This window comes from Enhydra lutris, unplaced genomic scaffold, assembly GCF_002288905.1.
Source record: "Enhydra lutris kenyoni isolate GAN:26980312 unplaced genomic scaffold, ASM228890v2 scaffoldscaffold24, whole genome shotgun sequence".
Lineage (NCBI taxonomy): Eukaryota > Metazoa > Chordata > Mammalia > Carnivora > Mustelidae > Enhydra > Enhydra lutris.
Genome location: NW_019154108.1, coordinates 28,198,893 through 28,225,061, shown reverse-complemented (window position 1 = coordinate 28,225,061; position 26,169 = coordinate 28,198,893). Strand labels below are relative to the sequence as shown.

Genomic DNA, 26,169 nt, shown 5'->3' with positions numbered 1-26,169 from the left:
CTTTTTCCACTGTAATTAGTCTTCCAACTTTTAGCACCTGTAATTTTTATTGCATTTATTGATGATTTTATTACGTAGCCAAAAATAAAAATCTAAATTAAATGGTGCCTGTTTTAGGTTTAACCTGAGCATTAGTTTTAAATTAAGTATATTTAGTACAGGAACCCTGGAACTGTTTAAGCCCAGGGTTTTTTTGTTGTTGTTGTTTTTTAATTAGGTTAGAACAACTACTACGTTTCTATTGAGAATCACAAGGAACATTTTACTAGAACATTTAACAAAAATAACCAGAGGACTAAAACAGAGTATTTTATATATATTTTAAGATACTCAAGACATACTGAAGCATGGCATACATACAGAAAAGCATATAGATCAAGAATGTTCAAGTCAATGAATTATTACGAAGTAAGCACACCTATACTGTTGACCTGTATAGCTGACCCTCGAACACCAGTTTGAACTGCCTGGGTCCACTTATATGCAGATTTTTTTAAAGAGCTAACGGCAGGGAGCCTGGGGGGTTCTGTTGGTTAAACAACTGCCTTCAGCTCAGGTCATGATCTCAGGGTCCTGGGATCTAGCCTCACACTGGGCTCCCTGCTCAATGGGGAGTCTCCTTCTCTCTCTCCTGCTCTCTGCTGCTCCCCCTGCTTATGCACTCCTGCTCTCTGTCAAATAAATAAAATCTTAAAAAAAAAAAAAAAAAACTAACAGCAAAAGCCACAAGGCGTTTACTTATACCGGCCTGCTCCCGTGTCCACAGAACAAATCAAAGGTGACTGACAAAGAGGTTGTGCTGCTGCGCTGAGAACCCAGGGAGACCTAGAGAGGCAGTCAGCAGCCCCTGGGTGCCCTGGGATGGGGCAGGTCTTTAAGTCACCCCAGGGTGAAAGGGTTGTATAGGTGGGGTGGTTGGGTCAAGCATCAGGGACTAAACTGAAGGAGGAACATATCTAGTGCCCTCAACCTCCAATCCTCCAGGCAGCCCCACCCCCACCCGGCTGTCACCTCTCCCCAATAGCACCCAGGCCCAGTGTCCCTGGGAGGCCCACTACACTTACATGTAGTCACAGGTGCCAATGGCACAGGTCAGTGCTACATGGCAAGGCAGATGGAGTAGCTATACTGCACCTCCAGGCCTCTGTCGCAGCTAGCAAGTCACCCAGCAGCTGCCCCAGAACCAGGCCTGCCCCTGGTACTGCCCCTATCTCTCACTCTCTCCCTCTGTCAAATAAATAGGTAAAATCTTAAAAATAAATAAATAAAGTAAAATAAAAATAAAAGTTCTATACAGTGGATCATCAACATGTATTTTTTTGTGTTTTGGCTTCTTTCATTCAAGATTATTATTTGTTAGATTTTTTTTTTCTACATTCGTATTTTTTTTCCTAAGATTTTATTTATTCATTTGACAGAGAAAGAAGAGTATAAGCAGGGGGAGCAACAGGTAGACGGAGAAGCAGACTCCCTGCTGAGCAGAGAGCCCAAAGTGGGGCTCAATCCCAGGACCCTGGGATCATGACCTGAGCTGAAAGCAGACACTTAACGGACTGAGCCACCCAGGCGCCCCTCAACATTCTTATTTTTAAACTGTTAAAAACACTCCAGTTAAACTGATCACAGTTAGAAAACAACCCTTCATAAAGTCATTTTTGAAGCAATGATGACATTTGGATTTTGACTATCAGCAGATTTCTGGTATTGAACTGGAAGGGACAAAAACAGGTGTCAGTAACAAAACTTGAGAAGAGAGTCCCCTCTTTACTCCAGAAAACAAAGCAGCATATCTGTCACCCTCATAACCCCCACCTCTTTCCTTTCACTTGCTTCTTTCTTTTTTTCCAGGGAACCTGTGCCTTGACTTCCTTGGTGGCTACCACAGGGCTGTGACTGATTCTAGAACTGGACAACAATGAGAAAACAGGAAGATGTATTCTGGATAGGTAAGTTGCATATGCAACTCACTTGGGATGCAACAGCTGGATGACACTCGAGTACGTACTCTGACCTAAGGAATCTTTGCATTAGAGACATAATCTAACATTTGGAACAATAATAAAGCAATAATAGTAGTATTAATAAAATGTACTGTTCACATAACCTAAGAGCTGAGGCTTAAGGGCCTTGTCATTACTTTATTTTTATGGACTATGCCTGAAAGAATTTAAACTATTTCCAGAAAATAATAGTTGAGTGATTTTCAGTTGCACATGCTTGAAAAATAACGCAACAAAGTAAGAGGTATGGATTATTTCTAGACTGTTATCCCAGGCAAAAATTTCATTTTGAGGAATTAAAAAAAAAAAATTGACAAACTGCTACATGACTCCAAACACAGAGGCTTATAGCTACAGTATATATATATATATATATATAGTGATTTGGAACAGGTAAATTGTAAAGGAAGATATTTTGTTGATCTCCAAGTAGTAGCTACTTTTAGAGAATCTACTGGTTTGTTGTTGCTTCTATATCAGAATTAAACACAAAACACTTCCTTCAAAACACATAATGATGACCTTCTGGGGATTAAATGCATGCTCAGGTTTGTGCAGTACATTTATATGTGTTGTAGACAGCAAGGGATAAAAGGTTTCCGAAAGTCTAACTGATGTGGACTGCACAATAAACAGTAATTACTACTACTAAATTATACTTTTTGGTAAAAAGAGGGAGCTCTGCTTTCTTAAAGAATTATGATTAGTTTGCCCACTATTTCCCCAATCATTAACCTTTCCCTCATTTCCCTTTAAGCATTTATCTATGAATTCCCTCATGAAGGGGCTTACTTGATTACCTTATTTAAACCTGATCTCTCAACCCCGATCCCACTACCACCATACACAAATGTTGCTTCCCATCTTGTTCCTGATTAATTTTTCTTGTAATACTTCTCACCATCCCATATGCTCCTTTACTTTTTTCTTACAGAGCATACCCACCACTGCCAAGATCTTAGGTCAGGTCTTGATCTTGGGGTTGTGAATTCAAGCCCTACATTAGGCTCCACTCTGGGCAGGGAGCTACTTAAAATTTTTTAAAATTATATTCCAAATAAACACATAAAAAGATACTCCACATCATAAATCATCAGGAAAATGCAAATTAAAACACCATGATACACTCATCAGAATGGCCAAAATCCAGAACATATACAACACCCAATGGTGGCAAAGATGTGGAACAACAGGACCTCTCATTCACTGTTGGTAGGAATACAAAATGGGACATCTACTTTTGAAAACAGTCTGATGGTTTCTTAGAACTACACATACTCTCACAATACTATCAAGCAGTCACTTTCCTTGCTATTTACCCAGAGGAGCTGAACACTTATGACTATACAAAAACCTGTAAACGGATGTTTAGAGCAGCTTTATTCATAACCTCCAAAACTTGGAAGCAAGCAACCAAGACATCCTTCAGTATAGATAAACTGTGGTATATCCAGACAGTGGAATATTATTCAGCATTAAGCTATGAAAAAACATGGACAAAACTTAAATGCATTGCTAAAAGAAAGAAGCCACCTGAAAAGGCTACTTACTGCAAGATTCCAACTATAGGACACTATAGAAAAGGCAAAACTAGGGAAACAATAAAAAGATCAGTTGCTGCTAGGAGTTGGAATGAGGAGATGAATAGGCAGAACACAGAGGATTTTCTGGGTAATGCAAATACTCTGTATGATATTGTACCTGTGAATACTTGTCATTATACATTTGTCCAAACCCATTAAATATACCACACCAAGAATGGACCCTATGTAAACTATGGACTTTAAATGTCAATGTAGATTCATCAATCTTTTTTTTTTGGAGGAGACTGTGCATGTGTGGGAGCAGAGAGTATATGAGAAATCACAGTACCTTCTCAATTTTGCTGTGAATCTAAAATTGCTCTAAAAAGTCTTTCAAAGGGCGCCTGGGTGGCTCAGTGGGTTAAGCCTCTGCCTTCGGCTCGGGTCATGGTCTCAGGGTCCTGGGATCGAGCCCCACATCGGGCTCTCTGTTCAGCAAAGAGCCTGCTTCCCTTCCTCTCTCTCTCTGCCTGCCTCTCTGCCTACTTGTGATCTCTGTCAAATAACTAAATAAAATCTTTAAAAAAAAAAAAGTCTTTCAAAAAGGGGCACCTGGGGGGCTCAGTGGGTTAAGCCGCTGCCTTCAGCTCAGGTCATGATCCCACGGTCCTGGGATCAAGCCCCACATCAGGCTCTCTGCTCAGCAGGAAGCCTGCTTCTTCCTCTCTCTCTGCCTGCCTCTCTGCCTATTTGTGATCTCTCTCTGTCAAATAAATAAATAAAATCTAAAAAAAAAAAAAAAAAGTCTTTTAAAAAGAAAAAAGAATTAAAAAAAAAAATCAACAACAGAACCCGAAATCTTTCCCAAATATGGAACACATATACACGGTTTACTCCCTTCTTCCTTTCCCCCCCCCCCCCCCCCCCCCCACCATTTTGCCATTATGCACCTAAGAAGCTGTTGAGTTTTATCTTGACACAGAGTACAATGAATTAACTAATGCATGTCAATCATTAGGAAACTAGGTGCTACTACTTCAATATTCAATGATGCTTTCATAAGAGTATTATCTATTCTGGCCTTTGTGATATTCTAAGTTACTCTTAAGTGCATTTAGAGATCTATCTATCCTAAGGATTTTTTTTTTAATTTCACAAAACCATCTTTTTTTTTTTTAATAGCAGTAGAAAGAAAATAAATCGGCCTTCTGGGCTCTTATAAACAGGTTTTCATCAACCGCATACCTACAGACCTATCATAATAAAATCACATCTCTGAAAAAATTGACTCAGATAATGAATAAATCCACAGAATCTATAACTCAAATTTTCTAAATATATAGAGAACCTTAAATTTATTTTTTAAGCCTCTGATAAAGTTAAAGAAAAGCTAAATTCAAGCAAAGACTGTTTAATCAAAACAGTTCAAAAACTTATTTCAATGGGGTAATTAATGTAAAATTTGACACATAAAACATGGCTTTTAAAAGAGTAATTATAGGGAAAGCATTTCAAAAGGAAGGCTAAAACCCAAGGTTTTTTTTTTAAAGTACAGCACTTAAATATGGAAGACTCTTTAACAGAACATCTCCACAAAAATGGACTTTTGAGCAAGCATGACTGTATACGGATACAGGGAAGGTCAAATCAAGACCAAACACAATATAGCTACTTTCAGCAAAAGTAGAGCTATAGCTTATTTATTAAAAAAAGTGGGGGGGGTGCCTGGGTGGCTCAGTGGGTTAAAGCCTCTGCCTTTGGCTCAGGTCATGATCTCAGAGTCCTGGGATGGAGTCTGCTTCCCACCCCCCAACCCCCCCCCCCCCCCCCCCCCCCCCCCTCCCCCCTTTATTTCCTGTTTTTCAAAAAAAAAAAATCTTAAAAAAAAAAAAAAAAAAAGGCAAAAGAGAATGACATAAGGTTCTCCACTTCTCAAGCTCTGGAAACTTCACCAAGGTGAATTAAGGAAGATACAAGTTCATGTGGTAACCAATTTGGATTTTACAGATTAAAATGTAGTATGAATAGAACCCAAGTGTAAAGCCAAGTGCCAACACGGAATTCTGGATGCCAATAATGTTCAGTTAAATTCTATTCACCCTTAGTAGCCAATTCATAATTAGTTGTGGAAATTAATTTTCATTATTGAAAATGACTCCTACTCAAAAATATTTTCCCATCATAACTGAATTACAAGAAGAAATCAGCTAAATGGGATAATTTTCTTCAAGATTCTAATTATTTAAAGAATAAGAATAATATAACTATTAAATCTATAGTTTTGATCTCTAAATATACAATTTAAAATTAGATAGTATATAATTAAATGGTTCCCAATGACCTCTTTCAAAAGTGATTGTAACTTCAAACACAACTGTAAAGGCAACCCCAATTAGTGCAGAGCCCAAGAGAGAACTAGGTTAAGGAGATCTAAATTCTAATCTCAATACTGCCATTTATTAGCTCTGAGACCTGTATATCCTTGATAAATAAATTTGAAAGGTTTAGAAAAAACAAGAAAAGGTGACTCTAGATTTTAGGGACACCAAAAAATGGAATAAAAGATGACACTCTAAAAAGAAATCATGGAAACCATTAATGGACAATATTTATTTGGTAAGACTGTTTCATTTAGGGGGTAAAGTTTATTATGTAAAGTTCAGGGCTGCCGGTGACACAAGCAACAAAGCACAGAAAATGTAGGCCTGAGGACAAACTGAGATCATGTAAAGAAGTAAGTTTTCTCTGAGAGTGAACATAAACAGAAAACTGGACCGTCAGAGGATAGTTTACATCAGCACTCTTCAATAAAACTTCCTGAGATGTTCTTTGTCTTCAGTTTCCAGTATGGTAGCCACTAGCCACATGTGATTACTGAACCACTGAAATGTGGCCTGGTGCAACTGAGGAACTAAATTTTAAACTTTATTTTATTTTAATTAATTAAAACTTAAGTTTATGCACAAAATGAAATATTACTTAGTAGTAAAAAGAAATGAGCTAGGGACACCTGGGTGGCTCAGTCAGTTAAGCATCTATCTGTCTTCCACTCAGGTCAGGTCCTGGGATCATAAGTCCTGCATCAGGCTCCTTGCTCACAGGGAGCCTGCTTCTCCCTCTGCCTGCTGCTCCCCCTGTTTGTGTAAGCTCTTTCTCTCAGACAAATAAATAAAATCTTAAAAAAAAAAAAAATGAGCTATCAAGCCCCACAAAAAGACATAGAAGAACCTTAAACGTTACATTGCTAAGTGAAAGAAGACAATCTCACTCAGGAAACTACACAGCACAAAATGTGAATCCTCATATAAACTATGGAACTTAGTTAACAACAATTTATCAACACTGGGTCATCAATTATAACAAATGCACACTAATACAAGATGTTAACAGAAGTAACGTAAGGGGAAGGTGTATACGGAAAATCTGTACCTTCAGGACATTTTTCTATAAACCTAAAACTGCTCTAAAAAACTGCTCTAGGGGCGCCTGGGTGGCTCAGTGGTTAAAGCCTCTGCCTTCGGCTCAGGTCATGATCTCAGGGTCCTGGGATCGAGTCCCGCATCAGGCTCTCTGCTCAGCAGGGAGCCTGCCTCCTCCTCTCTCTGCCTGCCTCTCTGCCTACTTGTGATCTGTCTGTCAAATAAAAAAAAAAACAAACAAAAACAAAAAAAACTGCTCTAAAAAAATTAAGTCTATTACAAATTTTATATTTAAGCAGCCATTTGTAGCTAATGGCTGGTAAGGAATAGCACAGATTTAAAGATTTAAAGATTTTATTTAAATTTTAAATTTAAAGATTTTATTATTTATTTGACAGAGATCACAAGTAGGCAGAGAGGCAGGCGGTGGGCGGGAGGGAGCAGGGGAGCAGAGAGCCCGATGCAGGGCTCGATCCCAGGACCCTGGGATCATGACCTGAGCTGAAGGCAGAGGCTTTAACTCACTGAGCCACCCAGGCGACCCTGGTATCTCATTTATGACCACTACTTTCAAAAGTATACATACAGGGACATTTGGCTAGCTCACTGTATAGCATATGACTCTTAATCTCGGAGTTGTAAACTCAAGCCCCACACTGGGTGTAGAGTTTACTTAAAAATAAAACCTCAGGGAAAAAAAATACACATACATTTAATCCTAAACTACACAAAGTTTATATGCAGCTTCAGTAGCAAAACGATTTCAAATAGTCTAGATGAATATCTTTCTAAAATGATTTTTGTTAAACAGAATTTACGGAGGAAAATTATTTGAGTGAGTACTATGTATCAGGTACTATACTGAAGATGTAGGTTATCTCATTTTAAACTTCAAAATAAATCTTTATTTAAGATTTCATTTATTCATTCATTCATTTATTTGAGAGAGAGAGAGAGAGAGAATGCATGCACATGTCCACGCAGATGTGTGTGCTGGCAGCAGGAAGGAGCAGAGGGAGGAGCCTGGGGGGAGGACTCAGGTCTCATGACCTGAGCTAAAATCAAGACTGAGTTGCTTAACTAACTGGCCACCCAGGCACCCCCAAAACAATCTTTAAAAGGAAGGTATTATCTAGGGCGCCTGGGTGGCTCAGTGGGTTAAGCCTCTGCCTTCGGCTCAGGTCATGGTCTCATGGTCCTGGAATCAAGCCCCATATCAGGCTCTCTGCTCAGCAGGGAGCCTGCTTCCCTCTCTCTCTCTGCCTGCCTCTCTGCCTACTTGTGATCTCTCTCTCTGTCAAATAAATAAATAAAATCTTTAAAAAAAATAAATAAAGGAAGGTATTATCATTTCTGTTTTTAGAGATGAAGAATCATAAAGCTTAAGTGATAAAAGATAGGAACATAGATATCTGACTCCAAAGCCTGTGTTCTAATATACTCTGTACATATTTTTATGACTCCCAAAATTATGAACATAACTGAATTTTCCTACAATGAATTTATCATCAGGAATAGGTTAAAAAAAAGGAATAAGTTATATAGCATAATAATTAAATAATGACACACTCAGTCTACTGAGGTGTTGTCCCTATATTAAATGACACCAAACTAACATGGTTTTTTTTTCTGTAAACCCCTCCACTTGCTGTCCCTCTTACCTATAGTGCCTCTACTCCCACAGCTAATTTGCACCTTTTTAATCTGCTATGGAATTAGAGAACAGATAATCAAATTTATTAGAATTATGTACAAACCAAGAGAGCTCCTATATCAGTGCCTTAGTGCAGATGGTCTGGTTCATTAATCTTCTAACAATTAAAAGTCTTTTTGTATACTTCTTATTCTAAACTGGGACCTGGAGAGATGAACTACTGCTCTGTAATAAAGCTAAGAATCCAATAATCCTACTTCACTCACAAATCTTCCACTAAGCCCTATTTTTAAGTATAGATTTCTAAACATCACTTCACTTAAAGATGTTAACGATAAATGTACTGTTTTGTTCTTTTTTTAAGAATTTATTTATTTGAGGGGCACCTGGATGGCTCAGTGGGTTAAGCCTCTGCCTTCGGCTCAGGTCATGATCTCAGGGTCCTGGGATCAAGCCCCGCATCGGGCTCTCTGCTCAGCAGGGAGCCTGCTTCCTCCTCTCTCTCTCTGCCTGCCTCTCTGCCTACTTGTGCGCGTGCTCTCTCTCTCTCTCTCTCTCTGTCAAATAAATAAATAAATAAAATCTTAAAAAAAAAAAAAAAAAGAATTTATTTGAAAGAGAGAGACAGCAGGCACACACAGGACGAATATAGGTGGGGAGGGATGAAGTGGGAGGGAAAGGGAGAAAGAATGTGAAGCGAACCCAGATGGAGTATGGAACCACACTAGGGCTCAATCCCAGGACTGGGAGATCGTTACCTGAGCCGTGATCTGAGGCGAAACCAAGAGTCTGACGCTTAACTGACTGAGTCACCCAGGCACCCCAATGATTAAATGTATTACTTTAGTATACTAGCTTTCCTATGTTACTATAAAAAATAGGGACGCCTGGGTGGCTCAGTTGGTTAAGAAACTGCCTTCAGCTCAGGTCATGATCCTGGAGTCTCGGGATCGAGTCCCACATCGGGCTCCCAGCTCCATGGGGAGTCTGCTTCTCGCCTCTCATGCTCTCTCTCGCTGTTTCTCTCTCAAATAAAAAAATAAAATAAAATAAATGAGGTATATATAAAAATATAGAAATATTTATAAAGAGAGCTAATACTTTTCTGAAAAAAGTCCCCCTATTAAAGAAAAGTACTTAATTGTCTAAGTATTTGTAAGTAATTCTTCCTCATCACTTTTTAAGTTGCCCTTATAATGAAGTTTTCCCTTGAAAAAGGGCTATTACTGAAGTGACTTTTTATATGCCCTTCTTGTCCCAAGATTATGGCCAGAGGATATCAAGAGTAATGTGGAGGTTGCTGAGGGCTTGTTTTAGAGTGTTTTCAAGTCTGATGGAGAACTCTTGACATTTGGAAACAACTAAGAAAATATGAATATTTAAAACCACATTTAAAAAAGGGGGGGGGGGTGCCTGGATGGCTCAGTTGGTCCGGCGACTGCCTTTGGCTCGGGTCATGATCCTGGAGTCCCGGGATCAAGTCCCACTCGGCGGGGGTCTGCTTCTCCCTCTGACCCTCCCCTTCTTGTGCGCTCTCTTTTTTACAAAAAAAAAAAAACGAAAAAAAAAAAAAAAAAAAAAAGCGGGGGGGGAGAGGGAGATTAATATCAAAATTCAAAACTTTCTGCCTCACTTAGATCTCCTGTAATTCATTACAAATCTTTACTAATAACATGAAACCTGTTTTGCGCCTATCACCATAAACTTAAAGATTTCAATTTAATTGGGGCGGGGAGGGAGTACCATTCTGAATTTAAGAAAAGGATAAGAGTATTTCCAAAGCCTGAAACTGAAACTTCAAATTAAGCAACTCTAAATTTACAGAAGTCTGGGGCACTGGGCTGGGTCAGTCAGGAAGAACAGGCAACTCTTGATCTTGGGTGTAAAGATTACTAAAAAGAAAAAAAAAACAAAGCTTTTTTTAAAAAAAGATTTTATTTATTTGACAAAGAGAGAGAGAAAAAGAGAACAAGCAAGAGGAGAGGCAGGCAGAGGGAGAAGAAGGCTCCCCGATGAGCAAGGACCTGGATGTGGGACTCAATCCTAGAACCCCAGGATGATGACCCGAACTGAAAGCAGACACCTAATCCACTGAGCCACCCAGGTGACCTGAAAAAAATTTTTTTTAAAAAAGGGTTGTCTGGCTCACTTGGTGGGTAGAGTGTGTGACTCTTGATCCTGGGATTGTTGAGTTTGAGCCCCATGTTGGGTGTAGAGATTACTTTAAAAATAAATAAAATTTCAGAGGTCCAAGTGCATTACACATTATTCCAGAAAAGAAAGCTTAATAATTTTCTCCCTCAATCCATGAACTAAACCAAGGGAAAAAAGCTACAGATCAATGGGTTCTGTAACAGTGTCATGTTTTTGGAGGGAGTCAGGTAAAGCCAAAACCTAGGTTTTTAATACTTATTCAACATGTGATTAAAAGCAGAGTGTCAGGTAAATTACAGCTCCAAATACTCTCAAAGATTAGCTGAGTAAAATAATTATAAAGTCAGATTCATAAAGCTCAAGGAATTTCAACCTAACAATCATTTTCCAATATAATCTCAAATAAGCCCTTGTCTCTTAACATTCCAAATTTCTTCTATACATTAAGGAAAACAAAAAAAGGGAGGGGGGAGGAAAAAACAAGAGAGAGAGAAACCAAAAGGCAAACAAGTTGTAGAGAACAAACTCAGTCTTAGCTGCTCCTATCTGTATAGAACATCATAATTTAGTTAATTCTCATAACCCAATAAGGAAATACAAATGAGTCTGAGAATTTGAGTAGAACTCCTTTGGAATCACCAAAATTAAAACTGCAAATTGCTGTGACTTTCAACTTTTCTTCCATTAAGAGTCCCTGGCAGTCTGCCTACTGTACTCAAGAAAAGCATGCAAAGAATGAGGTGGTTTTTGATTCCTAACAATCATATCCTGAAGTTTTTTCCTACAATTTCAATTATACATAATACTGCTTCTTAATCTTGACTCAATACAAATTTATGTTAATTCCACAGAGACAGAAAGTAGAATGGTGCTTGCTAGGGACCAGGGGGAGGGGGAAAGGGGGCATAACTGCCTAATGGGTACAGAGTTTCCTTTGGGGGTGATCAAAGGGTTTTGGAATTAAGACAGTGGTGGCTGTACAACATTGTGACTATATTGCTACTGAACTGCTTACTTTAAAATTACTGGGCGCCTGGGTGGCTCAGTGGGTTAAGCCGTTGCCTTCGGCTCAGGTCATGATCTCAGGGTCCTGGGATCGAGCCCCGCATCAGACTCTCTGCTCAGCGGGGAGCCTGCTTCCCTCCCTCTCTCTGCCTGCCTCTCTGTCTACTTGTGATCTCTCTCTGTCAAATAAATAAATAAAATCTTAAAAAAAAATTACTAGTTTTATGTTAAATGAACTGAACCTTAATTAAAAAGTTGTTTATGTCAAGAAATATATATATATATATATATAATGTATATATAATATACATATAATACATATATATATAATGGCCTCTTTAGAGTTCTTTTTCAAAAACATTGCCACCGGGGCACCTGGGTGGCTCAGTGGGTTAAGCCGCTGCTTTCAGCTCAGGTCATGATCTCAGGGTCCTGGGATCGAGTCCCACATCGGGCTCTCTGCTCCGCAGGGAGCCTGTTTCCTCCTCTCTCTCTCTCTCTCTCTCTCTCTCTCTCTGCTTGCCTCTCTGTCCACTTGTGATCTCTCTCTGTCAAATAAATAAAATCTTTAAAAAAAAAAAAAATTGCCACCATGTTCAAATGCTATTTAGATCTTGGAGATTTTTTGATGCACTACAAGTTAAATTATTACCATATACTCACAGTAATAATCAGTGTGATGAGTACTAACGTCAGTGCTAAAATGCTTAACATCAAAATATTGCTGACATAAGACATATATTTGTTAATAATCTCGAAGAAAAACATAGATGAACCTTAAAATATTCACTCCTCTACCGCAGGTCACAATTTCAGTCAGCTCAACTGTGCATGAAAGGTCAACTAAAATTTTATACTAAAATTCTTTTCCCAGGGGCTCCTGGGTGGCTCAGTGGGCTAAAGCTAAAGCCTTTGCCTTTAGCTCGGGTAATGGTCCCAGGGTCCTGGGATCGAGCCCCGCATCGGGCTCTCTGCTCGGCAGGGAGCCTGCTTCCTCCTCTCTGCCTACTTGCAATCTCTGTCTGTCAAATAAATAAAATCTTTAAAAAAAAAATTCTTTTCCCAAACCTCAACCAATTAGGAAAACACTGTGAACTAATAAGAAGTGCCTAATATTACATAAAGGGTAAACAAGAATATTATATAAGAAGTGAACAGGCACAAGTCTGACCAATAACAGCTATAAATAAATATGCTAAAGTTAAATGTCCTGGGGATATAAGGCAACATAATTTAGGATTAGTAAACTGCTCACTTAAAAACACAGAATCTAAGAAACTTTGGAATAAGAAAAATTCCTTTGTATTACGCCAGACAAAATCATTCTTAGGGCGTAACAACCTCCATGGCTAGTCCAAATCCAGCCTAGACTCCAGGATTAAACAAGAGAACAAGGTCTTCAAAAACATCTACAAAAACAGGCTGATTTTGAAATCTACTGTGACTGTTTTGATGCAGGCCAATGTGAGAATTTAAATACATTTGAATCTAACCTCAAAGAATATCTGAACTCCTGAGCATTGACAGGGCCAAAGCTGAAGCAGGTCAGTATACCCTGCCAAAGAACATCTTGCTCCGAGGTATCCACCAAACAAGGATCATTTATCAGTGTATTCTTCACTGTGTTGAGTGCCAACCACTCTCAAGATATATCCAAGGGTAGATTGTCTAGCCTCCCACAGAATTCCATTTTGAACCCCAAGATCTAGAGACAAAAAAATGGTGCAGAATTCTAAATGGTTTATGGCCTTAAAAAATTATAAATGGAGAATTTCAAATGTTAGCTGACCCAACTTGAGCATCCCTGAATGTTACTAAAGCATTTTTAAATTTCCATGGTATTTCACAGGCACAATTTAGCAACTGTTTACATGGCAAATTAAAGCCATGAAACAATTACAGTAATACAACAAATCTGTCCTATGTAAATGGTATGAGTTTCTAGATCAACCGCATTTAAATTTACTAAAAGCAAAAGTAAGTGTTTCATGGGGCACCTGGGTGGCTCAGTGGGTTAAAGCCTCTGCCTTCGGCCCAGGTCATGATCCCAGGGTCCTGGGATCCAGCCCCGCGTCGGGCTCTCTGCTCAGCAGGGAGCCTGCTTCCCTTCCTCTCTCTATGCCTGCCTCTTTGCCTACTTGTGATCTCTGTCAAATAAATAAATAAAATCTTAAAAAAAAAAAAAGTGTTTCATTTGTAATTCACACGAATAAATACTTTCTCAAACTCAGAAGTGAGGGGGCGCCTGGGTGGCTCAGTGGGTTAAAGCCTCTGCCTTCGGCTCGGGTCATGATCTCAGGGTCCTGGGATCAAGGCCCGCATAGGGCTCTCTGCTCAACGGGGAGCCTGCTTCCCCTTCTCTCTCTGCCTGTCTCTCTGCCTACCTGTGATCTCTCTCTCTCTGTCAAATAAATAAATAAAATCTTAAAAAAAAAAAACAAAAAAACTTAGAAGTGAATATTTGGCAGTGTATAAATAATGTTAATAGAAAGATATTAGGGCTAAAGGCAAGTACAGCATTACAAAGCACAGCTGCTGATCAAAACAAGGAAATCCGTCAACATAGGAAAGGCTTCAAAGTTAAACCTTGAGACACATGGTGGCAGTAGTAAAGCATCTAATTTGTCCACAAGACCTGGGTTTGAGTAAGCTCTTTTACCTATTAATTATGTGGCCTTTTTGCTAGTGACATAGCTTCTCCTAGCCTCAGATTCTTCATATATAAAGTGAGAACAATACCACCAATATTATAGCCTAAATAGGAGAATTAAAAGTGAATGTTTTTACTCATTCAACAAAAATGCTTTGAAAAACTGTAAATTTTTTAGGTAGAAAAAACTCAAATTCTTCAAATTAATCATATATATTAACTTTTAATATTACCAAGAAAATGCAAATCTAGTTCTTAAGCTATGGTTCCAAAACCTTACAAGGAAATTCTTAAATATTACTTGAGAAACTGAAATTATCAGAATAAACACTGATAAAATATGACGATGCAGGGATATCTTAAAAGAGTTTTGACACCTATTAAAACCAGAAGTCTCGGGGCGCCTGGGTGGCTCAGTGGGTTAAAGCCTCTGCCTTCGGCTCAGGTCATGATCTCAGAGTCCTGGGATCGAGTCCCACGTCGGACTCTCTGCTCAGCAGGGAGCCTGCTTCCTCCTCTCTCTCTGCCTGCCTCTCTGCCTACTTGTAATCTCTGTCTGTCAAATAAATAAATAAAATCTTTAAAAAAAAAATTTTAAAAACCAGAAGTCTCTAAAAGGTTTTTCAACATTAAACAGAAATAGGGACCCAGACCCAAACCATAAATTGTTAACACCCAATTTCAAATACAGAACTTTAACATTTAAAAATCTTTTGTTTGGGGACCCCTGGGTGGCCCAGTTGGCTACCTGTCTGCCTTTGGCTCATCACAATCCCAGGGTCCTAAGATCAACTCCCCACATCAGACTCCCTGCTCAGCCAGGAGTCTGCATCTCTCTCTGCCTGCCTGTCCCCACAATGCTCTTGTGCGCTCCCGATCTCTCTCTCTGACAAATAAAATGTTTAAAAAAAAAAAATCTTTTGTTTTTCAGAAAAATGTTATTAAGTATGAGGCAAATTAGTCCTTCACACAAGAAGAGATTTTTTTTTTCATAACAAAGCAAACTAACCACTTAAGATTCTCAAACTTGTACATTCTAATAGGTTTAGGGTCACAAATAAATATAAGCATCATTACAAGCTAGACTTTACGTGCACTTTGTGCTGACCCAAGAAAATTAAGCGTTAAAAAAGTTATGGGTTTCAGCACTTCAAAAAAAAAGTGTCCTTTCTGAAAATTACTCCCTGAAAATTCACATTTGCTGAAGCCATGTCAAAGTTGTTCTTTCCCCATCACTTTAAAGTCAAAACATCTACATTATTTATGCTAGGCATAAAATGAAAGTTATTTATATTTTTCCACTTTACTTCAACCCTAAACAACAATAAGATACTTCAACCTTCATGTTTGTTTGACTGCTAATGTATTTACTGTCAATTCTCCTGAAAGAATTAAGGACTAGCTCCACTCATTAAATTTCACATAACCTAAAAATGCTCTGAATTACAACACAGATAATTCTAAGTAGAAATTTACCCTAAAAATGGATAAAAGCTATTAACTGGCATCTTCTCTGCACAGATCAATCTTCCTTTTAAGAACACAAACTAGGTGGACCTCACAAGTGAACATTAAATAGTAGAAAGCAATCTTCCTGGATGGATCCAATCAATTTTAATATAAATTTCTGCACACCTGGGTAGAAACTGGAATAGAAATAACTTGAATCACCCCACCCCAACCCCCCCCACCTGGAAATGCACGAGGTAGATGTCTCAAAAAATTAAATTTAGGTGTTGTCACAGTTAACTGTTGAAGTTACAGGCACCACTGCTGGAGGGCAAATGCAATAAAGAGCTGGCCCTCCAAAAGCCTAAACCCTCAAAAGAGAACAGTGGTTTCTAGTTTTTGAAAGTTACAAAAAAAGTCTTGAAATCTTGTTAAAATCTGCTTTAGAAATCACATCTCAAACTCAAAGGAAAGGTTAAGTCTTAGAACAAATTACTGAAAGGCAAAAATTAGAACAGGAGACGAGACACAAGAAGTTCTAGCCTGGAGAAGAACCACTTCTCTCCTGAAGAAATGCTTCTTCGTTAGGTCCATTCTGGGCTAATGCTGTTGTTGTTTCTTATGCGGCACATTAATAATTCAAAACGGTTCGTTTGAAGAAAAGTTCTATTCAAACATTACCATTGGTCTTCGCGTTGCCCGTTAGTGGCTTTGTTTCCAGTTTCATGGACTATTCTGGGATGTCAAGAGTTATATTATTACTGCTCCAAAAGAGCCCTTGTTTCACTCTCACCCGGGACGTGGTCATAACTGATGTGTAGAGGGTACTGAAGCCAAGAGATGTTTTAAGAACATCCTTTGGCCCTCCAACCCTCCCCAGCCCTTATCGATAATCGCGTTTTACCTCGCATGTTTCTTGCTGTTGCACGTAAATTTTTTTAAAAAGACACCCGCATACACGATTCCCCTATCGCCATCAGGAAGAAAGAAGACCAACTGGCCCGATCTCCAGGAGCTTCGCAGAAACAGACACCGTGAAACCCACAGGGTCGGAGAAGGGGAGCGCTGAAGGGGTCAGGGAAGGGAGCAGCCCCCAGTGCAGGGACGCGGAGGCGGTGCCAGTTTACAGACGCCTTCACCTCCCCACCCCCACAGACCCGGGGGGTCCAAAAAGCATTTCCTGCGCGCACTCTCCGAACGCCGAGGCCCTCGGAGTAACCGCCGAGCTGGGCGGCCTTTTGGCCCCCTCCCTCCGGCCGAAGTCTCCCGCGCCCTCCCCTCGGCCGGGGCGGCGTCCGCACCTCCCCACGGCCTACCCACCCGGCAAGGCCCTCGCGACCGCGCTCGGAAGCCTGAGGCCTAAGGACGCCGGGCGCTGACAAGCCCAGCGGCCGCCGGCTGGGCCGAGGCGGGGGGTGGGGTGGCGGGGGGGGGGGCGGCGGCCGCTACCGCCGAGGGGCGGAGGGCGGGCGAGGACGGCCTCTCCCCCGCCGCGGCTGCCTATTGTTCCCGACGGAGGCCGGGCGGCTGCCCCGCGCTCCCCTCGCCGCCGCCGCCAGCCGCTCGCTCACCGCGCTGGTCCGAGCAGCAGCTCCTCTCAGCTCCGAGTCCCCGCGGCCGTCGCCACTGCCGCGGCAGCCGTCGCCGCCGCCGCCGCCACCGTCGACTCTGACTCTGTCCCAGGCCGCCGGGCCACGGCCGCCGTCGCCACAGCCAGCGCCGCCTCCAGCCTCCCACCTGCTGCTGCCGAGGCTGCTCCTGCAGCAGGGGCCATCTTGTTGGTCGGCCTCCTCTTCCTCCCCCTCCTCCTCCGCCCCGTCGCTCGTTGTCCTCGTCCCCTTCCTCTTCCTCGGGCTTCGACCCGCCCCGGAGACTGGGGCGGGGACGAAGGCGAGGCCCCTCCTTTGGGGGGGGCGGGGCTCGCGGAGAGGAGGGACGGAGGGAGGGAAAGAAGGGGATGGGGGGGCGGGAAGGGCGCGGGAGGAAAGCTCTGAGTCACCCGCAGCCAACGCCCGGGAGGGAGGCCCGCGACGCTCCCCGCCAACCCCTGGGGCGCACCCACACCCGGAGCCGCCGAACTGGTCCAGCCGTCCGCCGGCCCTCCCCCACCAGCGCCTCTGCGCCCAGCGGCGAGCGGCCAGACAGACGGCGAGGGAGGATTGGGAAATTTCTGACGTTTCCATCGAACCCCGCACTCGCTCGTCCCTAGGCTTTCTCAGCTCCGGTCCCTCTACTCCGGTTCCTTTTCACATTCCCCCCTTCCCCATACCTCCCCCCAAAGAATTTGTTCTTATCTCGTGTTGTCCGCGTTCTGGGTCGCACCAGGTTGGCCCTGGACACCGCTCTCACCGACTCCCAAAGAGAGTTCAGCTTCCCCGCGCGGCGAGGCCGCCCGAGGGCCTGGACACTCACTGCCCCCAAACGTCTCCTCAGGCCCAAGTGGACGCTGAGAGCTGCCTGGGCCGGGGGGACGGAAGGATTCGGCCCGTGGAAGAGTTCCTGGATCTCAAAGCTAACCTTGCGATGACAAAGTTTCTTCTCCCTTGTGGAAAAGAAGCCATTTTGATTTGGGGAAGCGGGAGACCCCTTCCAGACAAGCGCACTTCACCAAACCCGTGCTTTGAAGGGAGAGAAACGGAATTCCTTTCGTATCACACAGTCCTAATTTCAAGATAAACCGTCCAGAGTAGAGGTGCTCCTCACATAAACACCCAGTTAGTACTCCTGCATTTCTTCCCTTTTTTTGCTTCAGGTCTTGGCCAAGAGAGCAGAGATACGCTTTCTTGTCCTTTCTTCACTGCAGACATCACCACGACCAAGAACAGTACTATATGTAGAGAAGCTCCTGCCTTTAAGTCAATAAATTCGATCGTTATAACAGCGTTTTATAATATTTGTAAAATACAGATCACACACCTTCCTAAACTCTGGGCGGCGGTCTTTTTCGTCGCTGTCACCCTCCTGCCACTCAGATTTCAGCTTCTTTTTAGAAGACCTATTGGTGCCCTCGTGTTGATTGGAGTTAGTCCCTTTGAAGTGGGCCGAATCTGTAACCTTCCCCTCAACCTACTGAGTAGCAACCGCAATCCTACAGCTAACTTCTAGCTATCACAGAGGGATTAGGTTAGTGTACGCTAATCTAAAGAATATCTATCTCTAGGATAGCCTTTTCTTCCCCAATGAAGCAGACCTCATTCCCCTGCTAGGAAAAACATTAATCTGTTCCTCCTGTTTTTCCTCCTCCTCCCTTCTTACCCCTCCTAGGGAACCTTCCACAACAGAAGGTTTTAGCGGCTGTTGCTAGGCAAACATGCCAACTTCCCTGTTTAGGTGAAGCAAATAACCCAACTTCCATTACAAGCAACCTAGATAATATAATTTCTTTAAACTATGAATAGTTGTACCTCAGTGGTAAATCCCTTTCAAGGTTATCTTACAAAATAGGATGCTAAAGTTAAATTTATTTTTATTTCATCAATATTTCAGTTAAATACAGGTTTAAAGCCAAGGGGCTTCCCAGAATTCACTTTAATAATATAATTAAACAGAAACATTTGGCAGAAAAAGGAGAAAAGCAGCTTTGAAAATTACTTCAGTGTTTACAATAAAAGCTAATCTATGAGAAACATTTATATGCTTTGAACTCCCCACTTAGGGTAAATGTATAAATTACAGAGAATAATTTGTTCCTTGAGACTGTGCCTATTTAGAAGAAAGGTAATATGGTTATTTGGCAAGAAAAAAAATAGAGATTCTGGATTTTATTCCCAAATTAATAACACGGTAAGAATTTTAGCTAGTGAGCTAAGACCTTCCCCCCACCCCTGATTTTGCTGTTTAAGATTTTTGCTTTTCAGGGTGTTGAGAGGTAATATAAATAAGATTTTAAAAGTTATGTTGAGGGGCGCCTGGGTGGCTCAGTGGGTTGAAGCCTCTGACTTAGGCTCAAGTCATGATCACAGGGTCCTGGGATAGAGCCCTGCATGGGGCTCTCTGCTCAGCAGGGAACCAGCTTCCCTTCCCCCTCTCTCTGCCTGCCTCTCTACCTACTTGTGATCTCTGTCAAATAAATAAATAAAACCTTTAAATTTTTTTTTTTTTAAAGTAATGTTGAAATTTATGTATATAGGGGCGCCTGGATGGCTCGGTGGGTTAAGCCTCTGTCTTCGGATCAGGTCGTGTTCTCAGGGTCCTGGGATTGAGCCCCGCATTGGGCTCTCTGCTTGGCGGGGAGCCTGCTTCCCTTCCTGTCTCTCTCTGCCTGCTTCTCTGCCTACTTGTGATCTCTGTCTGGCAAATAAATAAATAAAATCTTTTTTAAAAAAAGAAATTTATGTATATATACACACAGATATGTATGTCTTTAAAGTTTCAAACACTTAAAATTGTATAATTTGTTTCAATTCAGCTATTTGTGTTAATCCAGTGAAATAATGTTTGAGAACTTTCCTGAGCTAAGACAATACATCAAGACTGTATTACTAAAGACAAACAACTTATATGTTTTATAGTCATTTGTACTTAGAAATCACGACTGTGTAGCTTTAACACAACTTAAGCAATTTAGTTTTATTTTGTATTTTATTATACAATTCTGTTTTAGAATGCCTAGAAATTTAGATGCTGCCCTGGCCTCCATCCTTGGTATACTATGAAAATTAAATGAGTCATTTCATGTAAAGGACTTCAAACAGTTCACGGCGCATAGGAAGTACTCAAATGATTTTTAAAAATTCCTTTTATGTTTATGTCATTATAGTCTTTAGTTTTTCATCAGTCAAATGAGGGTAACAAGTCATCAAATACATTTTTGCTCTTAGCATGAACTGTAAACAAAATTAATGCTAATTTTTATTTTTATTTTTTTAAGATTTTATTTATTTGATAGAGAGAGAGTGCGCATGCACAAGCAGGAGGGAGAGGGAAAAACAGACTCCCCGCTGAGCAGGGAGCCTGAAGAGGAACTTGATCCTAGGACCCTGGGATCATGACCTGAGCTAAAGGCAGGCACTTAACTGACCGAGCCACCCAGGCACCTCAATGCTAGTTTTTAGATCACAAATCAGTTAAAATAATGCCTTATGAATTTTTTCAATGTATTTTCTGATATGCCTGTCTTCTATTGTTCTTCCTTTAATTTTGTCTTTTTTTTTTTTTTTGAGATAAATTATGCAGCGTGATTAAGCTAGCACATGCTTAAATAAAACTCTGGGATGTGTTACTGTCAACCTAAAGCTTTGTTTATTTTAAAACTAGAAGAGATTTTTAGATACCAACCAACTTATAGGAAAGAGAGACTAAGAACGTTTGGATAGATCAAATATCTACCCAATGCCTTCTTTATAGATAAATATTATAGTATCGAGGAGGAGGTTAGAGAGTGAGAAGGGCTATTCCATCCTACAAAGATGAATAAGTCACGTGTCCCTGCCTTAAAGAATTTCGAAAATCTAGTAAGAGCAATACAATAAAATACACATATAAGCAACTAGAGTATAAAATAAACTGGGTCATAATTACATAGAAAGTATAAAGTTCTATGAAAGTTAAAGGAAAGAATTAGTAGAAATCATCACTCTAATGTCACAGAAACTACCTTTTGACAGGTAAAAATAACTATGTATGATATTAGATGTATACCCAGAGCCATAGAAATATAATAGCTATCAGTTCAGGGCAGGATGTGGATGAAGGATAAGGAATAGGAAACACAAGTGTGTGTGAATGGAGTTTAGATTAACTAAAAAACCTGGTTAATGTACTGCTAGAAGTTGAGACCTCTCCAATGTAAATGATTTATGTAGGGAGAGGAGGTGACATCCTCAAACACAGACACATGCACAAAATAACACTAGAGCTGTGTCACCTGGACTTTCTGGAGTGCTGCCATCCTTATGGGAGTCTGAGTGAGTCCTCTTCATTCTCCCCACCCAACCCTCCCTCATACATAGATTCTCCATAACCTACCCTTTCCCCCAGTCAACAATCCTATCACCACTATTCATTAAGATAAATCTCTTAGAAAATAAATGAAGAGGAAGACATTCCAAGCAATTACACTAAGGAAATATGAAGAAACCAATAGTTTCTGACCTACCCTTCACTTTTAGAGATCAGTCCCAAAGCAGGCCCAAGTCAGCATCTGCAAACTAGACCCCAGGGGTTGCCTTAGATTTAGGGTAACAATCCAAAGTAATCACGGCAGATGTAGTCCAAGCCAGTTCTGGGGTTTGTGGAGCTCGGTCTTTGTAGGCTTGATCCATAAAGAATTAAATAAACTGATGTTTCTGAGTCCCTCCTGAAATGGCTTCTGAACCTGTCAGCAAGCCCTCTTGCTCAACCTCAGATAGATCCAAACAGTTAAAACCAGAAGCCGACCAGACAGCTTAACTCGTGCTCTAACTAAAACCCTTATGGTTATTTCTTATCACACTTTCTGGAGGCATTGATGAAGGCATTTTACAAGGACCCAGAACATCTCACCCATCCAACCAGAAAAGCCATGGTGGAAATGGGAATGCCTAGAAGACCATGCCCCACATATGCCCTCATACCCCCTTCCCTGCCCACGATCCACGGGCTGAACACACACTGAACCCCACCAGTGACCACATGCTCTCTGCCTGCTTTCTCGCACCCACTCCTCTGAATCTCTCTGTCAAACTCCAGATGTCCATCTTGCTGGAGAGGAGGTCAGTTGTCCAGACTTAAGCCATATCCCCAGGCTGCTCACACCCATATAAATTTATCTCTTCCTCTTTTCGAGACTCTCATCTCTTGACTTACTGGCTTCTCTTGAGACTAGTTTATCGGAGTTTGTTTGGCAACATTGTTGGCAAACCCAGCCAGGACCTGTGCTTTCAATTTATCTACCCTTGGGATTTTCCAGGACGGAGCAGTTGGGACCTGAAGTGCGCCGGGGCTCACCAGTTTGTTTCCCAAGTTAGTGGCTATGATAGATCTTTAGAAAACAAATTGGTCTTCATGAAGGCCTTCATGAAAGACCACCCCAACACTGAGAATCTCTGAACTTCAGCTGACCTTTAGTGACTTATTCTGGGGTGAAAGTTGACAGAACACCTCTATGAAAGAAACATCAGACTACTTTCGGGCAAGAGGTAGTTTAAACAGGGTCAAGAGAAAGCAGCTTCACTTTTCACTTAGTGAAATTTACTGAAGTTTTGTTGGATTTCATTATTGTATTAGCTTCCTAGGGCTGCTGTAATAAATACCACAGACTTGTGGCTTAAACAACAGAAATTTTCTCATAATCCCAGAGGCTGGATGTCCAAGATCAAGGTATTACAGGGTTTGGTCTCTTCCAAGGACTCTCTCCTTGGCTTACAGCTGGCCATATTGTGTTCATTCTGTGTCTGTTTGTATCCCAATCTCTTTTTTTTTTTTTTTTTAAGATTTTCTTTATTTACTTGACAGAGAGAGAGATCACAAGTAGGCAGAGAGGCAGGCAGAGAGAGAGAGAGAGAGAGAGGAGGAAGCAGGCTCCCTGCCGAGCAGAGAGCCGGATGTGGGACTCGATCCCAGGACCCTGAGATCATGACCCGAGCCGAAGGCAGAGGCTCAACACACTGAGCCGCCCAGGCGCCCCTCTTTTTTTTTTTTTTTAAAGATTTTATCTATTTATTTGACAGACAGAGATCACAAGTAGGCAGAGAGGCAGGCAGAGAGAGAGAGGAGGAAGCAGGCTCCCTGCTGAGCTGAGAGCCCAACATGGGGCTCGATCCCAGGACCCTGGGACCATGACCCAAGCCAAAGGCAGAGGCCTTAACCCACTGAGCCACCCAGGCACCCTTCCCAATCTCTTCTTATAAGGATACAAGGCATATTGGATTAAGGCTTACCCATATGATCTCATTTTACTTTAATTACCTCTTTATGGGCCCTGTCTCCAAGTACAGTCACATTCTAAGGTACTAGGGATTAGAACTGTAACATGAATTTAGGGGTAAGGGACACAAATCAGCCCATAACAATAATAAATGCCCACTTTAAGAATATAATAATTATTAATAAAAGTCACCCTTATGAATGCACAATTTCAAATTTATTCAGTAAACCTGAAGGTTTTCTTTTTTTTTTTTTTTAAGATTTTTTAAAATTTATTTATTTGATAGGGAGACAGTGAGAGAGGGAGTACAAGCAGGGGGAGTGGGAGAGGGAGAAGCAGGCTCCTGGCTGAGCAGGGAGCTGGATGTGGGGTTGGATCCCAGGACTCTGAGATCATGAACTGACCCAAACGCAGATGCTTAATGACTAAGCCACCCAAGTGCTCCATTCCTTTTTTTTTTCTTTTTAAGATTTTATTTATTTATTTGAGAGAGACACACAGAGAGAGAGAAACAGACTCCCTGCTGAGCAGGAAGCACATTGCAGGGCTCGATCCCAAAACTCTGCGATCACAGCCTGAGCCGAAAGCAGATGCTTAACCAACTGAGCCATTCAAGTGCCCTGAGCCGGAAGCTTTTCTAATTACTCTTTAAATAAAATATCAATGCTCTTTCAGTATAAGTTAGCAACAACAAATAGGATACTGAAATTTTAAAAAGCTGATTACCAAAATTATCTGAGCCATACCACAATAAGAGTTATCGGAAAACAGATAGAACTCAAATTCTAGTCTATTCAGATAGAACTTGAATAGACTCAAGAATAATATGAAAGGATTTATAGAGCTCATGATTTGACCCTCATTTAGAATTCTGTCTAAATAAGCAACTATAGATATACTGAGGTCAAATACATTTTGTAACCAAATGATATCCTCTAGCACAAATATATGTTCAATATATCTTGGCATGTCAAGACTAGCCAGTTAAAAGAAGTTGGACATTCATGTGTAAATCATTCTGGAAACCAGAACTCAAAAGGTATGCTTTAAGCAAGATGGGGAGGAACTTTCTTTTGCTCCCTGCCTTACTTTCTAGGATCTGGACTCGGGGGGAGTCTTTAGCGTTCTTTATGATGTTCCAAGAGATTAGGGATTAAAAATGAGCTTGGGTTGGGACACCTGGCTGGCTCAGTAGGTGGATTCTCTCCTGCTCCCCTGTGCTTGCACGCTCTCTCTCTCAAACAAATAAATAAAATCTTTAAAAAATAAAAATTAAAAGAAAATAAAATCCTTAAAAATAAATACATACTGACACACATTCATACCTATGCACCTAAATATGAGCTCTGCCACTTGGGGCAGATCATGAACCAAATTGGAAGCTGTCCCTATGGTGGATACTTCATTGAAGATGAATATTCGGTCTGTGTTGCATTAGGCCCATGATTCTCAGTTTCGTCGTGAACTTTTAAAAACTTTATATCTCCAGCTCTAACCCTAGAGATTTTGACTTGAGGTCTTATTGTGGGGCCAGGGAGCTTTCATTTTTTTGAATTTGACAGGTGATCCTATCCTATTGTCTGAGGTGAGGACCACTTATGTGTATTAGGGGTCGGGTCAGCAAGCCTTTTTGGTAAATAGCCAGATGGTGAATATTTTTGGCTTTGCAGGCCATAAAGTCTCTGCCGCAATTACTCAGCTCTGTCATTGTAGCAGGAAAGCAGCCCCAGACAAAATGTAAATAAATGAGCATGCCTATCTTCCAATAAAACTTTAGGTACAAAAACAGGCAAAAAGAGGTGGTGGGCTGGATTTGGAGCCCACACTGTTGTTTTCCAACCCTGTCTTATATGAAGAGAGGTTTTACTTGCCAAAGTCAGGGAAAGTATTTTTCTTATGTTCAACGGCAGCATTAAAAGCCTTGCATGCAATGACCAATGTTTGGTGTTACACACGATTAACTAAACAGACAGAACTCCTGCCTTTCAAGGAATTATTTTCTAAAACAACAACAGCACAGACATACTGTTTATAAGTAATCCCATATGACTAATTGTCATATAAATAGATGACTATATGAGACTAAACGTGAAACTGAGTTCAGAGGTGGGCAGATTTTCCTAACACTCTCAATTTACGAATATCAGATTAAGTAAAAGGACCATTCAGTAACCAATGTAAGGAGGAGAGCAATACCCCAAACTAGCTCCCGTCTTTGAGCAGGAGGCGATCAGAGAGCATATTTTAAGAGGAGTCCCGTAGGGTAGCTGGCTGGCTCAGTCAGTGGAGCGTGTGATCTTGTTCTTGGGGTCATGAGTTTGAGCCCCACGTTGGGTGGAGAGATTACTTGGGAGAAAAAGAAAAAAGAAGGGTCTTTTAAATAAGACTTCATGGCTCTCTGTATGGCCAAATTTTCCCTCTCTCAATTGTAACTTCTTCATCAAACACATTATCAGGGCACCTAGGTGG

The 26,169-nt window shown here is 41.1% G+C and overlaps 1 protein-coding gene across 2 annotated transcripts in view; it reads right to left on the bottom strand.

The window, feature by feature from the left end:
* LOC111150792 (ring finger and CCCH-type domains 1) overlaps positions 1-17,637 on the bottom strand; it is a 74,001-nt gene extending 56,364 nt beyond the window's left edge. For both annotated transcript variants that reach the window (XM_022508393.1, XM_022508394.1), the window contains exon 1: positions 17,426-17,637. The gene's annotated coding sequence lies outside the window, so the exon portion shown is untranslated. The remainder of the gene's footprint in view (positions 1-17,425) is intronic.
* Positions 17,638-26,169: the final 8,532 nt, after the last annotated feature.